This window comes from Hemicordylus capensis, chromosome 3 (assembly GCF_027244095.1).
Source record: "Hemicordylus capensis ecotype Gifberg chromosome 3, rHemCap1.1.pri, whole genome shotgun sequence".
Taxonomy (NCBI): domain Eukaryota; kingdom Metazoa; phylum Chordata; class Lepidosauria; order Squamata; family Cordylidae; genus Hemicordylus; species Hemicordylus capensis.
Window position 1 is genome coordinate 302,270,754 of NC_069659.1, and position 16,346 is coordinate 302,287,099.

At 42.4% G+C, this 16,346-nt stretch overlaps 1 protein-coding gene across 5 annotated transcripts in view; it reads right to left on the minus strand.

The window, feature by feature from the left end:
- Positions 1–16,346, minus strand: part of PIK3CB (phosphatidylinositol-4,5-bisphosphate 3-kinase catalytic subunit beta) — a 126,549-nt gene that overhangs the window by 84,332 nt on the left and 25,871 nt on the right. For 4 of the 5 annotated variants that reach the window (XM_053309549.1, XM_053309550.1, XM_053309546.1 and 1 more), the window contains exon 2: positions 6,153–6,269. The gene's annotated coding sequence lies outside the window, so the exon portion shown is untranslated. Of the gene's footprint in view, positions 1–6,152; positions 6,270–11,415; positions 11,538–16,346 lie in introns of those variants that run through there. The other variant, XM_053309548.1, reaches the window with a different exon arrangement.

Sequence of the window (16,346 nt, forward strand, 5' to 3'; positions counted from 1 at the left end):
GACTCAGAAGTCTTTGATCCCTACCAGTTGTGTGGCTCCAAGGCTCAATCATGAGTGTATGTTCTAGGAAGCTATTGAATTCAGTGGGATTTGTTTCCAATAGTCCAGCATAGCCCCATGGATTACCAGAAGACATTATTAATTTCATACTGGAACACACACACACCCTCTCTCTCTGAAGGGCATATAAATAATTGAAGGCACAATAGCTTAGATTGAACGGAAGTGCCTTCCTTTGTTCTGTAAAGCCTTTTTATGCTGTTCTTCATTTGCTTCCCAATTATCCTATTAAGACTGTGCATGATATGCCAAGTACTAAGGAGAGCTTCTCATTTGCACTAACATAAACAGAAGAGGCGGGGGGGGGATATGCTTTGAAATAGCATATGGATAGTTTATATCTCCATGGGTCAGCTACAGTTTAGAAGGTCAACAGAGTAACATCTTTCTATGTAGCAAGTTGTCAGTCTATGTTTACAATGCAAATCCTAGCTACATAGAACTTGTGCTACTTAAAAGTTCATACACTCTATTGTAAATATTGGTTGATATTTTTCTGGGGCACCCTTACAGTGCAAGAACACAGCAACCCAATTTCAATTAGCAGTTTAGACTCTCTCACCATCCACATCACGCTTCTGATTAATTAATTTTATTTATTTTTAAATCAAATTTGTACACCGCCCCAAACTTTCGTATCTGGGCAGTTAACAATAGCATAAAACAGTAAATTATATACAAAAACTTAGAACAATTTAACAATTTAATTCAAAATATAACAGAATCACGGAATAAAGAGGTGTAACTATTGAAATCAGCTCATCCCTACTAAAGATAAAAGGCTGAAATTCCAATCATTCAAACAATAATCAAGACTGTAAATGGCAAATTATTAGAAGACACTTTTCAGGACAGTTGTACCACTTAAAGGAATGATTCAAAACATCAGGTTTCTGCTTAAATGTTAGCAAAATGTATCCATTAACAATAAAAAATATTGTTAGGAACTCGTGAGAACAGCCTCAAAGGGTTTAAACTGAATGTCTAAAAGTAACAGTATATATGAGCTATAGATACTGTGATACAATAACTGCAGTCATAAGTCCACTTATTAAGTGCCGTCCCATGTATCTCAGGTATGCACTTGTTCTTTCATTACATTTATATCGCACCTTTGTTCTTCAGGAAGCTCGGAGAGCTTTCAAGGGACCCTCTCATCCAGAAACTGACTGCGCTGAGACTTGCATCACTTTAACAATGTAGCAGCCTCATGTGACTTATTAAAATTGTCAGGGCATTCTTGAAGATGTTTAGAATAGGTTTGCTAGTGTAAGAGATCATTAAATTAAACCCAAACAATAATCCATTAAAAACGTAGAGACCAGGAAGTTTCAAGATTTGTCTTCTCTAGGTTGGTTTTGTATAGTCAAACTACCAACAATTTATGAATCCCTGCGAACCCGTCATGAACTTTAACAAAATGTTCTACAGTTCATTTTGCTAATGAGCTGCCTTGAACAATGCATTTTCCTTTAGTTATACATCTGGGCAAGCAATAACTACCCCAAAAAATATCCTTTCAGTAAGCACTGATCTATTCAATTTCTTATACAGTACTTGTTTCACAAAGATATACATGAAGCTTTCCTTTTGTCATGGTCATAACACGTGTTGTCAGTTAGGGATGCACACGAACCTGTTCAGCATTCTATTCTTAGGATGCCGAACAGGTTCGGAACCCCCACATTCAAATACGAGTGTGGCTTTAAGGACAGGGGAGAGTGTATTTACACACACACACACCCCTACCACGCTTCCTCCTCCGGTGCTCAGTGTAGAAATAGTCCCGCAGGGTGGCAGCATACCTCCTTGCTGCCCGATTGTTGCAGTGACTGGAACTCACTGGAAGTGCTGTGCACACGTTGTGGATGCATGCACGCACATTGTGCATCCGTGCGCGCGCCCACAACGCGCACACACCACTTCCAGTGACTTCCAGGCACTGCAACAATGGGGCAGGAAGCAGGTATGCTGGTGCCCTGCAGGACTTTTTCTCCACAGAGCACTGGAGGGGGAAGTGCAGTGGGGTGGTGGTGTAAGTGCACCCTCCCCCATCCTTAAAGCCACCCCCGCTCCATCATCGGCTCGAAGGGAGCCAGTTCCGTGCACATCCCTATTGTCAGTAACTGGTAGCCTTGATGACACCCCACTCTGAAGAGCCCATGGATTCAAGGGAAATACGCACAAGAACTCACACTCTACAGAAGCAAACACGAAGCAGAGTAACAAAAGTAGTATGTAAATTCAAGATTTTAAATGAAATATCTTCACTGCTACTGCACTATGCAAGCTTTATACAGCTGCCTAGAACAATGACATGGTGTGATGTTTGTGGTCAGAGCCTGAATACTGCCACAAACCTGATCCTATGCTTATTTACTCAGAAGTTAGGTCCCGCCAAGTGCAATGGGCTTAGTCCCAAGAAAATGTGCATAAGACTGCAGCCTCAATCCAATCACTGAACTGTTCAACAAAGCTCCTGTAGTCAAGATAAGAGTATGTTTGCTTTCCTGAGCTATGAAAGACCACAATTTACAGGTCCTTCTGGGTCTTTCAGTGGAATGGCTCAATTTCCCCTTCCTGGCTAGCAGTGGAGCTAACTGGCAAGAAATCATTGTTTGGATGTCTGTCGCTGCTCAGTCTAACTTTTCTCCTTCACTCAAAGCTTCTGTGATATATGAAACCTGGCTCAGGAGCAAAACATGGTAGAAGCTGCACCAAAAGTATATTTTTTCAAGACTTGTAATATTTGGACAGGATGATTCTTCCTTCAGAATGTATTTATTATACTGAAGAACTGCACAAATACAAAGTTTGGTGATGTTAAAGTGACTACTAAGAGTGTTGTTGTTTTTTAAATTACATTTAGAAATTAGGAGTTTCACTAAGCAAGATTTAAGTACTTACGTATCATCATTCTTTTTAACTTTTTAAAGTATTGGAATCAATCACCCCAAAAGGGGGGGGGGAACTACTGTTGATGACAAACATTTATAGGAGATACTAAAAAGATTAAACTTGCTTCAGTCTACTCATTTAGATAGACAGACACCTATCTGAAGCATTTGTATTGCAACTTTCCACACATATAAGTTGGCTCACAATGAATTTAAAAAGAACTGGTATTATAAATTAGCCTTCCCTCTCACTGACAGCTCTTCCAAATATGAGCAGAGGGAGAACAACTAGCCTTCTTCATCCCCAGCACAGCATCCCTCCAGTGGCTGTTGCTGGTGTCTATCTTATGTTTCTTTTTTAGATTGTGAGCCCTTTGGGGACAGAAAGCCATTCTATTTATTTATTCAGTTAGTTATAACTATGTAAACTGTTTTGGGAACTTTTGTTGAAAAAAAGTATATAAAAATTCACCATATTGGTATTTTTATTCAGATTTATTTGCTATTCACCTCCTGCAGTGTGTCATTCAAAATGACTGTCAGCAACAAAACAAAACCAAAACACTGATGATAGTTGAAGAGGGACAGATTTCTGCTTCACTGAGCCACAGATCTAGAAGTGACTCTGGTCTATCATACTGCAGCGGTTCTAGTTGACAGGAAGGGTTGGGGCGATGAGATGGCAGCAGTCCCCACATCAATCCCAGTTTTCTGGTGGTGGTGGCAGCTACTGCTGCTGCATGTGAAAGCAGCAAACCATCCGGTTCTCGGCTAAGCCAAAGTCTTTACCAAGGACAGAATGGCAGAGTCATTGACCATGGACAGCTCCAAATGCAGGAAGTCAGCACTAGGGATGTGCATGTGCTATCCCCTCATGGCAGGGATAGCCAGAAAGTGCAGGGCATCCCCTCTCCAGCCAGGGAGCAAATATTTCCAGGGGGGCAGTGGTCCTGTCTGCCTTTGCAGGACTGCCACAAGCAGGGATTCAGGCACAGCAAAGTTCTACTTTTTTCACACGTAGACTGGGGAAGTGGGGAACAGGACTGGACATCTGGAGTGGCAATGCTTCACCATTGGTGCCTGCACCAAAACCTGCGCCAAAACCTTCAGCTCAAGCGAGTGCCAGGCCACAGGGACACCCCCAGACAACTCATGAAGAAGACCATCAAAGAAGATAGTGCAAAAATATGCCCCCTGCCAGCCAGCCAGTCTGAGTGGAGATGCGCACCCCTGCCCATGCTCCCCATGGGCAACACAGCCGTCTCAAGGAAGCTGGAAACCAGGGTTCTCTACTCCCAGGAATCACTGCACCTGGATATCTGCATACAGCGTCACAACGGGCTGGACCCAGGAATTTTGAATGGGTTTAAGGATCCATGCCGCAGCCCCTTGTCTGCATCGGCCATGCAAATGTTTTGGGTGGGGGTACTATTGGCAGGATTTGAAAGGCAGCCCCCCCAGGAGGGATTCCCTACCAGCCAAGTTCTATCTTTTTCATGGAGAGATTGGCCACCCCCTTCCCCTTTTGGGGGGTTGTGCCCCCCAGGCTTATTCATGATTAAGGCCGGTCACCAGGGTCAGTTTTGGGTAAACTGAAATCCTTCTTCAAGAATCCATCCACCCGACCCAGAGTTCAATGGCCAGGCATGAGAGGGAAAGGCCATGGGGACCATTGTAAAGTGTGGGTGGGGGAGAGAAATGCCCAGACAACCCATAACAGAAGGGCAATACATCCCTTTCCCCCTAACTCCCCCTCCCTCACATGAGTGTCAGGCCATGGGGGCTCTGAACAGAGCCAGGTTGCTGTGTGCAGGTGAGCCACGGGGGGGGGGGCTACCTCAGAGACTCCTTTCCTTGTCTTGGGGGCTGCGGGCAAGCTGCTGGAAAGCCATTCCGCCTGCCAGCCCACCCATGTGTACATGTGCGCCCCTGCCAGCACCCCCCAAAATGATATCCCGTGATGCCTGGGGAACGGGGGTTCTCCTCTCCTGAGTACCCCCGTGGTGGGATATCTGCATATGGTGCAAGGACAGACAACGACCCGGGAATTTTGAATGAGTCTATAGATCTGTCCTGATATCAACCCCTCCCTCTGCTTGATGCACGTGCAAGGACAAAGGGAGTGTCTAGATGGCCTTTGGGTGCATGAAAATCTGCACTGGGGAAGAGGGTGGGGAGGTTTAAGAGGGAATCTAGTCTTTTTTTAAAAAATTACAAAGAAAGGGTGGGGAAGTGGGCCCAGACACTTACCTGAGGAAGGGGGTGGTTTACAAGCTTGGCTTACTCATGAGCAGGGCCAGTAGGATAAGAATCATTCTGGTTTTTTTGAGCAATTCTTCCTCTGTGATAGCCCACATGGACTATGTCCACTCACAAGAATGTCAGGCCATGGGTGCCCTCCCCTCCAGCATCCTTTGCCATCTACATACCCCAATCTAGCAAATGTGGATTTTCTCCTCCCCTCCCGCAATGAAAGCAGAATTCAACCCCATCCCCTGGCCCAAAACCAATGGGGAATTTGTGCTCATGTGGTGCTTTGGGGATGTGGGGCTACTTGGGGGGGGGGGAGGGCGGCAGTGCCATGGATAGCATAAGAAGAGCTGGCATTGCAGGGCATTTAAAGGGATTTCAATGCCCTTTCTCTGTCGAGGGTGGACGGAGCACTCTGGAAATGCATGATCACGCTAGGCATACCCCTTCTAGATTGTGGCCAAGCCACTGATGCTTTGTCCACAGTCAAGCCTTGGTTGGTATTGGCCTCAGAGGTCGAACAGCAGGGAGGGGCTACCCTCTCCCACAACTGGAGTTTGGCCACAGTTTGGTGAATGTCTGTGGCGCGAATTGGAGTCAAGAATTGGAACCCCAGCCACAATTAACTGCGGTTAGCCTATGTCTGAATGCTACCAGTGTTATTTGTAAGGTTAAAATCCACTCAGCTCCTTGGAAGATATTTGGAATATAGGCTACCAATAATTATGCCTAAATCCAAAGTCTCCAGTAAATTTCTAATAAGACCACGTCCCTGCTCTTACGGCACAGAGTTGCTCTATAGACATGTTGATAAAGAGATAATCTATACAGTGTTGACAGCTGTCTGTGTTTTTCCTGTAAGCCTGTTTTCCTGTTATTAGGTGATAAAAACAGTTTAAAAATAGCTATCATATGGAACTGAATCTTTCAAAGAAGGGAACTTACATTTTTATTTTTCTGCAGAGTTATCCTAATTTCATTCTGACTGCCCAAGCTTATTCGTGCAAACCATCTTTTCAACTTGGTTTCTTGGAAGGTTTCACCAGATGACCCAAATGTGACCTGTAAGAAGAGAGGAGGGTAATGCTTTTAACAAAATTAAGTAAATTGAATCATATCTGCAATTACTGCCATTAGCCCTCAATGAACACACACAAGCTACCCAGGCATTAACTCTTTTCCTTTCACATTCCAAATTACTATAGTGTCAATTCTACATACTGTAATCTAGTAAATAATAATTCTTTCTACCCAATACTCACCAACTTCAGGTCTCATATGACTGAACTAACAATAGCAACATAAAAGATACCATGCCATGGGAGTTGGCAACTGGCAGCCCCCGGGCTCAGCCTGGTCTGGATGGGTGCTGTTTACTAGTCTCTTCTTTCCCTACCCCCTGGAGTTTGTGAAACAGCTTGGAGAATGGAAGATATAAGCACACAAATGAGGTGAAGGAACCTTCTTCACTGGTGCACCTTTATTGGTCTTATTGCTTTCTCCAGTGAAAAGCCAGGAAAGAAGCCAAGCAGATTTGACAATACTAGCAAAGGGGGATCATGTAGAGGAAGAAAGCAGGGCTTGGATTTGTCAAGACACCACCTGGAAGAAGGTGAGAATAACCAGGCCTCTCCATATGACCCACTGGCTCATTGCTGAAAAACTAGTGGCCAGCTAGGCCCGATCAGCAGTAAAAAGGTATACTCCATAGAAGTAAATTAAAATCATTGCACAGTTGTACAAATATACTCAGGAGGCATCATCCAGATTACATTAGTCATGACTAAGCCAAACAGAACCAATGGGACTTCAGTTAGTCACGACTAGGGCTATACAACTTTAGCTCTCCAGGTACTGTTGGACTACAACTCCTATCATCCCTATTAGCCACTGTTTCTGGAGATGATAGGAGTTGTAGTCCAACAACAGCTGGAAGGCTAAAGTGCAGCCCTGGTTAGGATTAACTTGTCTCACTGATTTCAACAGTGCTTAGTCATAGTTAACTAGTCTGGAAGTTGCACAGCACCTTAAAAAAATCACAAAGGCATGCAATATGCACCCCTTTCCTTCACTCTTCACAGGTTTTGTACAAAGCTTCTCCCATGCCACTTCCCCCACTACCCACCACTCAGTGTGAACAGTGATGCTTCCTTCCAGCATGCATGTAACAATCCTGGTTAGGATATTCTGGAAGAGACAGAAGTGGGTGCAGTGTTAGCATCCCCAGTGGCAGACTGTTCATATTCCAGGAATAATGGTAGTTAAGGCAAGTGATTTCTTTGCCCAGATCTTGGGGCAAACCAACATCAGCACTACTGCAGTGCAAAACCACTTCAGTAAATCAATCTCTAAATCAAAAGCAAATATCTCATACACCGTCCAAAAAGCCAAGAACAAGGGAGCTCTCCTATCCCCTTCAGGCAGGAGATTCCACAACTTTAGAGCAATTATTTTGTTTTTTATTCTGTTTTTATATTTGTTGCATTTTAAATTATGTATGCCAGCTAGGGATACACATATAGGTACACAGGGTACATAGGAAGCTGTCATATACTGAGTCGGACCATTGGTCTATCTAGTAGCTCAGTATTGTCTACACAGACTGACAAAGGCTTCTCCAAGGTTGCAGGCAGGAATCTCTCTCAGCCCTATCTTGGAGATGCCAAGGAAGGAACTTGGAGCCTAGATGCTCTTCCCAGAGCAGCTCCATCCCCTGAGGGGAATATCTTACAGTGCTCACACTTCTAGTCTCCCATTCATATGTAACCATGGTGGGCCCTGCTTAGCTAAGGGGACAAGTCATGCTTGCTACCACAAGATCAGCTCTCCTCCATATCAAGTGGTAGGGATATAAACATGATAAAATAAATAAAATAATTATTGTGAAAACCCAGTTCCTACCAGTTTATTATTTATTTATGTATTTAACATATTTCTATACCACCCAAAACACAACTTCTCTGCCATCTGAACTGCTCACAAGGATGGAACAAACAGTAAAGCCTCAGTAAACTATAAAGACCTCAATTGGCACATAACTGCATATGGGAAATTTCTGTCCCAAAGTCCTGAGGCTCCCAGGCCAAACAAGAAGCACTGCTTACTGCTCAACATTTTACCTTTATAAGAATTTCCTCTGATAATATTCACATATGTACTTTCAGCTATGGAGTACGTAGCCAGAAATACGTGCCTGAATTAGGCTACTGCTGATTATACAACTTCTTTGTTGGGAAAGATATTGCAAGTCAGCTCTTTAAGTTCTGTATAACTTGCTATTGTTCTAATGCGCAAGACAGGAATTAAAACTCAGTGAAACCAGCCACTCAAAGAGCATTATCAGGCTGACCACATAAATATACTACAGTTTAAACCAGTCCTCCATATATCTCTCACTCACACTCGATTTAATACAAGGCACCACTTGTCAAAGGTATTAGGTTTTCATTTTATATACAGAAATAAGTTTTTGGCTATAGACAAGTTGGCAAAGAAAAGAAAAACACACTAAAAGATGCATAGCAAGAAAGCTGCATTCAGAACCAAAAGGATCTGAACAGGAATTGCAACTCTGCTTTTGATTCTTATTATGTAATTTGTAAGAATAAATATTTCATAAGGTAATAAATACCTGTATTCCTAAACAGTCAAACGATCACTGTTATACTGTAGAAATAGCTTTAAGAATCTAAACAGTGGACAAATATAAATGCCCTAGATGTATTGATACGGTTTTGACTTTTTAAAATAAACTATGATAAATCAAAAGTGGGGAGCAAGAGTCTTGCATTTTCAATACCAATAATAAAACTATAGATTCATGTTCAGTATAATTATTATGGTCAAATTAAGATATGTAACGTTATACTCGAGAACTCTATAGAACCTTTCTTCATATCTTTTTAAAAAAATGACAAGCATGTATTTGCAAGTTCTTTCAGCCACACACACTATCATAGAAAGTTAAGAGCAGGTCAAAACAGAACCTGCAGATTATCATGCTCAGGTGAAACAAAAATCACTGGCACCGATTTCAAGAATATTTACCTGGAAAGAAGGTTTCAACTGAATTTTCTTAGTTACAAGCAAGAGTGCTCAGGAATGCAAGTCATGTAGCTCAGTTGGGTCACACAAACTTCTCCATACAGCTTTCCTTTCAGAAAGCTTAAAAAGCAAATATGTTCTTGCCTGATACTATTTACACATCATCAAGAAACTAGAATAAAAACAAAGCAACACAAATTCAATATGCTCTGGCACTGCAGCTAGCTACTCCCTGCCAACATAACTATGTGCTGCAAGAGGGCTTGAGTGACGGACTGGTACACTACACACCTAAAGAGCGAGGGTTGCCAGAGTCTTGCTAGCACCCATACCTTTAAATGTTCCAAGGCACAAAGATAATATTCAGCAACTATGCTTCCTGCCTTTCACTGTGGCCAGCAAGATTCACAGCAGTCCAAAGTGAGATAGGCAAGCAGACCAGTGGAGGAAAAAGGAGTGCATCCCCTCTTGGAGCATTTGAAAGTATAGACCGTGCATGTGGGCAAAGTCCTTGCAATCCTAGGAAGGAACAGTACCTTGCCTTAGGTTGGTGGCCAGCGTGGTGTAGTGGTTAGAGTGCTGGACTAGGACTGGGGAGACGCGAGTTCAAATCCCCATTCAGCCATGAAACTAGCTGGGTGACTCTGGGCCAGTCACTTCTCTCTCAGCCTAACCTACTTCACAGGGTTGTTGTGAAAGAGAAACTCAAATATGTAGTACACCACTCTGGGCTCCTTGGAAGAAGAGCAGGATATAAATGTAAAAATAAATAAATAAATAAACAACTACTACTACTACTACTACTACTACTACTACCACCAGCCTGACAGAATCATTAACATACCAGCTTCAAATAACTTTGTGTACACAATTACAGTTTTATATGAAGTCAAACATCAGAAGAAAAACACCAGACAGATGTTTAACTTCCCTATGAGCTTATACCCTAAGCCAATCAATACAGCAAACAAAGTATTATGCAAGATCAGAGACTGGGCCGGCAGTGGGGGGCATGCTCCTAGCCCTCTTAGGTAGATGGGCTCCAAAAAAAACACCCCAGTCTGAAGATGTAATGACCAAATTCACAAGAACTAGTGTATGAATTGTAAGCCTTGCTATCTGCCTGCTTCCTCATACAATCTAATTACTCTGACCCCACTTTTTACTGTCACCATCAGCACCTCGAATTACAAGAATTAGAAACAAAAAGGGGATAAGTGGGCAGACTCAACTGAATAGCATAGTGACCAGCTGAGGTCACTTCCTACCAAATATATACAATTATAATCGCCACCCCCCCCGCTAGAACTCTTACCTACTCTTACATAAATAGGTGCCAAGGCTTCATCCCCACTTGTGTCTGTGTCTGCAAGATCAGGCCCATGGCAGATCAGACCCATACAGAGAGGAAATATGTGGCATCAGACCAACAGCAATCTGAACAGACTGTATTGTAGACTCTAATACTATGCTTGTACCTGCAGTTGTACCCATTTGCAACACAGACAGCATGTCAGTTTTGTACTGGCCTGCAAGAATAGTGCAGATCACACAGGTTGGCAGTGCATCTGCACATAGTTAATATGAAGCACTATAGATTTGTATGAGTGCAGAGCAGCCTAATGGGTAGATTATTAACGAATACAGGCTGAAGAGGAGTGGTATACAGTTCCCATTGCCACCTTCTCCAGATGCCACTGCTAAAAAAGCTCAATATTTAACACTTATTATGTGTCATAAGATTTCAAATATAGACCATGACCAAGAAAAGCTACAGATGCCTTAGTGATTTGTTCAGAAACATATATTTCATACATGTGCGTGCATGCGCGCGCGCACACACACACGCGCGCGCACACGCACTCGCACACTTTTGCTCTAAAGGAGAAACTTAAATACCTACATGTTTTCTCTCTGCAACCAAGTCAAATCATGACAGACCAGTAAGTTGGATTTTTTTCCAGTACAAAAAAGGAAACACACACCTACCATTTAACTGGTTCTTGCTCTACCAGATATCAAGGAAAAAACAAAAGCCACACAAAAACAAATCCCAGATCCCCCAGGTCTTGGAACACATGAGCATACTATTAATTTACATTTGTGCTACAGAATAAAATGCTAACACCACTGAAATCTAACACATCAGTATTATTTGCATTACCTTTTGAGGTGCCAAAAGGCTGCCAGTCCATAAAAGACTCTTTCAGACTAGTGCAGCAAAGCTTTCACAAATAGGTTCTGCTGCAATCCAACAGAGCAGATGAATTCACAGCCAGCATCCTTGCCAGAGAAGCAAGGACTGCAGTCTCTTTTCTGCCTTACAAAACCATCCTGAAAGTTAAAATGAAAATAAATCTAAAAGAGCCAGGGGAGATGAGGAGCTAAGCATTAAGGACTGCAGTTCTACCTCTCAGCAGAAGCCCTGCAGATTTCCACAGGGCTTACATAACTCAAAATCTAGTGGAGATAAGGGCTGAAACTCAAGCTATTTAGCAGCTACAGTTTAAAAAAGAAAGAAAAACAACAACATGTTCCCAGAAATGTATCTCCTTACCAGCCAATGAATCCACATAATTAGAATATGAAGCAGTTAACTTTTCTAAGTAACAATAAACATTTCACAAGAACATGAAAAAATTGAGTAACAGTTAAAATGGGGACATTTAGAAACAACTATTTCAAGTATGTCTAGAATGTTTCTATTAAGAAAAATAACCCACAAATTTAAAAAGGAAGGGATATCCAGCTTTCTATCTGACTGCAGTACACGCTCTAACTGCATTCCAAAAGACTACGGAGGTTCTTTCTGGTTCACATTAACTAATGACAGAATTTGTTTTGCCCCATTACAGCCCATTTAAACACGCCATGGAAACACAACCACCTTTTAATATTCCTTTACTGATTATTAAGTAGACAAACGAAACATTTGTCACTACAGGGGAAAAAAGCACAGCATATTATCTAAGAAAGAGTCAAAGTGTTCTTCTACCCGGCTTCTTGAACTAGTTTAGTGTTCAATTGTTCTGTGCAAGGATGATTAAGGAGAATAACATCTTCAGAATAAAACACACCTACTTTCTGTTTTCTGCAAGTTCTTTCTTACAGCCTTAATTTCCTGCTGCTACATTTCTGTTAATGTTTTGAAATAGTTTGTGGGCAACGCAATTTTCTATAGTTCCCTATTTCTTTCCCGCACTACTGCACATTGCTTCCCCCCCCTTAAGATAAACTTGGGAGGACCCTAGACACACATTAATTAGATTCTGCAATATAGTGTGGCTATACAGTCACACTAATATGAAGTTGCACATGCACAGACTGAATACAGATGATCATTTACCACCCTAACTTACAGCAGTGGACAAATGACCATGAGAGGAACCATGTGCCATATAGAAGGGACAATTGTATCAGCCTCCTGTTAGTTACATTACGGATGTCTTTATTCACCCAGAGGCACACACGAGCGTGGAGTGTAGCAGTCAACCAGAGAAGCCAGAGTAACAACTTCATTTCAGTCAGCAGATCTGAAACAAGGTCCGGCGCTTAGAGACTTGATGGTGAATTTTCTGCTAATACCACAGGAAATATAACTGGTTCTAGGATGCTTTAGTATTTCCATCCATCCACTTTATTACGGCCAACGGCCAAATAAAAGAAAACAACTACAGAATAATACAATCAGGTTACAGAGTAAAAGCAGATAATAATACAATAAAACAAAAAGAAAGCAAATACTAATACAGTAAACCTTCACCAATTTTCTGCTACTCAAACCCTGCATCACTCCTTTCGACCCTCCTCTGCCGTAGTTTGCCTGCTATAAAGCAGAACTTTGCAGCTCTCAAGGAAATAGAATCGTTCAAATCCTCCAATAAAAAATCTACTTTCACTTGCTCTGAAGCTGACCCAAACTGACTTAATACAGGGGTAATTAATTCTTCTCTGAGATCCCTATAGACACTACATTTCAACAATATATGCTCGGTAGATTCCACTTCTCCTGCCAAACATGGACATAATCTCTGGTTATAGGGAACCTTATGAAATCACCCTTCCATCACTGCCGACTGCAACACATTCAGCCTAGCCGCTGTTAAGGCCCTATGATGCTCCACATAAGTTATCTTTCGTAAGAATCGTGCCAAACATTGTCTATTTATTTGGGTACCCATCCGTACTCCATACCCCACTTTACTGATATCGCTCTGTCTGGCTATGTCACTTATACGCTGGTTTATAATATCTCTGGCCTTGGTAAACCTTAACTCCCTTATTGTCGGAAGTGAAAACCCCAACCAGCTTAATTTCCTGTCAATTGCATTTTTCCATCTGGTCTTATAATCATCCAGCAGAACCAGTGGGGCGAGGCCAGCTGGAAAAAAAACCCAATTTAAGCCAATAGCCAAAAATGGCTTTCCAGATTCTGGCTTCGACAGGAAGCCATCCCACTTCTAATCTAAGACAAGCTTTGGGAGCCGAACGAACTACCCTCAACATACCCCTAAGGAATTTAGATTGAACCGCTTCTACCTTCCATATATCCGCATAAGGGCCCAACTGTGCCCCAACCAGCAACAGGGCAATGGCCTTAGCTCTGAACAATTCAAAAACCACCTGTACTGATTGTGCTCGTTTCCTAAGATGTAAATAATAGAGTGCCGAAACTACTTTTTGGGCGTTTTGCGTTATATAATCCCTATGGGCATTATTGGTCTTATTTGCCTGAAGGACTGTACCAAGATATTTAAATTGCATAACCTGTTCTAATTTATGGCCATTAAGAGTCCAGGAAAAGATTTTAGGTCTGTTTGAAAATACCATGATTTTAGTTTTATCATAGTTTAAAGTAAGGTCTTGTGTCTCACAGTATTCTACTAATGCCCACAAAGCTCTCTTAAGGCCAATCTGAGTCCTCGAAACCAGAGCGGCATCATCCGCATAGAAAAGAATATTTACATGTTTACCTGCGAGCTTCGGGGGATGGAACTCCAGCTTCCTCATATAAGGGACTACGCTGTTAATATAATAGTTAAAGAGCGTGGGCACCAAAATGCACCCTTGCCTTACTCCTTTCCTCGTGGGGATCAAACTAGTTACTTGGCCCTTGTGATTTAATCTCACCTTAAGTGACGTATCCTCATGTAACTTAAACAGGAGGTAAAGAAGTCTCCTATCTATAGAAGACAGGGCAAGCTTTTCCCACAACTTATCTCTAGAGATAAGGTCAAATGCGTACTTTAGATCTATAAATGCAGTAAATAGGGCCTCTTTGGAAGTCCTCGTGTACTTTTCCGCTAAATGCTGTAGGACAATTACAGAATCCGTAGTTGACCTACCTGCTCTGAAACCATTCTGTTCCTCAACCAGGATTTGATTCACTTCCATCCATTCCTCAAGACCAGGCCTGCTCAACTTCGGCCCTCCTGCAGATGTTGGCCTACAATTCCCATAATCCCTGGCTATTGGCTGCTGTGTCTGAGAATTATGGGAGTTGTAGTCCAAAAACAGCTGGGGGGCCTAAGTTGAGCAGGCCTGCTCAAGACGGACAAGTAAGTGTCTGGCATATAACTTGCCTATAACACTTATGAGGCTAATAGGTCAGAAATTTCCCAGATGGTTCTTTATTCCTTTTTTTTAATAAATTGGAACAACAATCGCTACTCCCCAATCCTTAGGAATCTGGGCTGTGCAATCAATATAAGAAAACAGGGCCACCAGGACAGAAAACCATCATTCCATATTGATGTAGTTGTAGTCCAACATCTGGAGGAGGGTTGAAGTTGTGCAGCTCTATTCTAGAAACACACAAAGAGTGCATGGAAGAGGTGAAACTTGAATCTAGATTTCCCAGGGTTCAAATTCTACAATATTGGACCACACTGGTTCTTTAAAAAAAGAATGTTTAAACATTTAACAACAGAGAAATCAAGAGACTAAAGCAAAGAAAGGGGGCAGGAATAGGAAAATGAATAGGATTGACAAGCAAGTTACAACCAGAGCTTTGGTTAGTATATGGGAAATATGGCAAAGTGGGTTACCCTTGAGTAGTCTCTCACCCTAGGGCAGGGCTGAATAAACAACTTTTGCTTCCAAAGAAAGTTGGTTGCAGATACTGTAAGCAGATATTGGCCTGAAATTCCCATGATCCCTGCCTATTGTCCACTGGTGATAGTGGGAGATGTAGACCAAGAACAGCTGAAGGGTTGAAGTTGTACAGCCCTGGTTTAGGGGTATAACCTCTGCAAGGAATTGGACAAGACCTACTGGTTCTGCTGAACGCCTCAGCAACTTGTGATACCATCAGCTATGATGTCCTTCTGGAATGCCTTACAGAGATGGGGCTGGAAGGCACTTTATTGCAATGGTTCTGCTGTTTCTTGCAGTGTCCATTGCAGAAGGTGGTACACGGGGGCTCCTGCTTGACACTTTGGCCATTCACTTATTGTGTCCCACAGGATCCATTTTGTTCCCTCTGCTTTTTCAATATCAACATGAAACCACTGGGGGGAAATCATTCAGGAGTTTGGTGCTGGGTGTCACCAATATGCAAATGACACCCGAGCTTTATATATCTGTGCCTTCCCCAGCTGAAATGCTGTTGATGTCCTAAATCTAAGTAAGTGTCTGGAAATGGTAAAAAGATGGGCTAACAAGATGAAATTAAATCTGGGCAAGATGGAGGTTCTCCTAGTTCTACATATTTGGAGATGGTCCATAAATCTGATGGGCTTGCACTCTCCTTGAATGAGCAGGTTCACAGCATGGAAGTTCTTCTGGGCATGGTTCTACATCAGTATGACTCATAGCCTAGGGAGCTTTTGCCCATCATGGGCTGCAATCATTTCTGTCAATCAGATCTGGCCATGGTTATCTATGCCTTCATTAACATACATCTCAACTGAATTACTGAATTGTGTTCTGTGTAGGGCTGCTCTTGAAGACTCTTTGTAAAATCCAACTAGTCCAGAATGCCACTGAAATGCATTCTGCAATTTGTAAGAGGCCCTGGGAACACAGTACACATTTTCCTCCAACTGCACTGGTCACCAGTTTCTGAACTAATTCAAGGTGCTGTGGTTAGCCTTT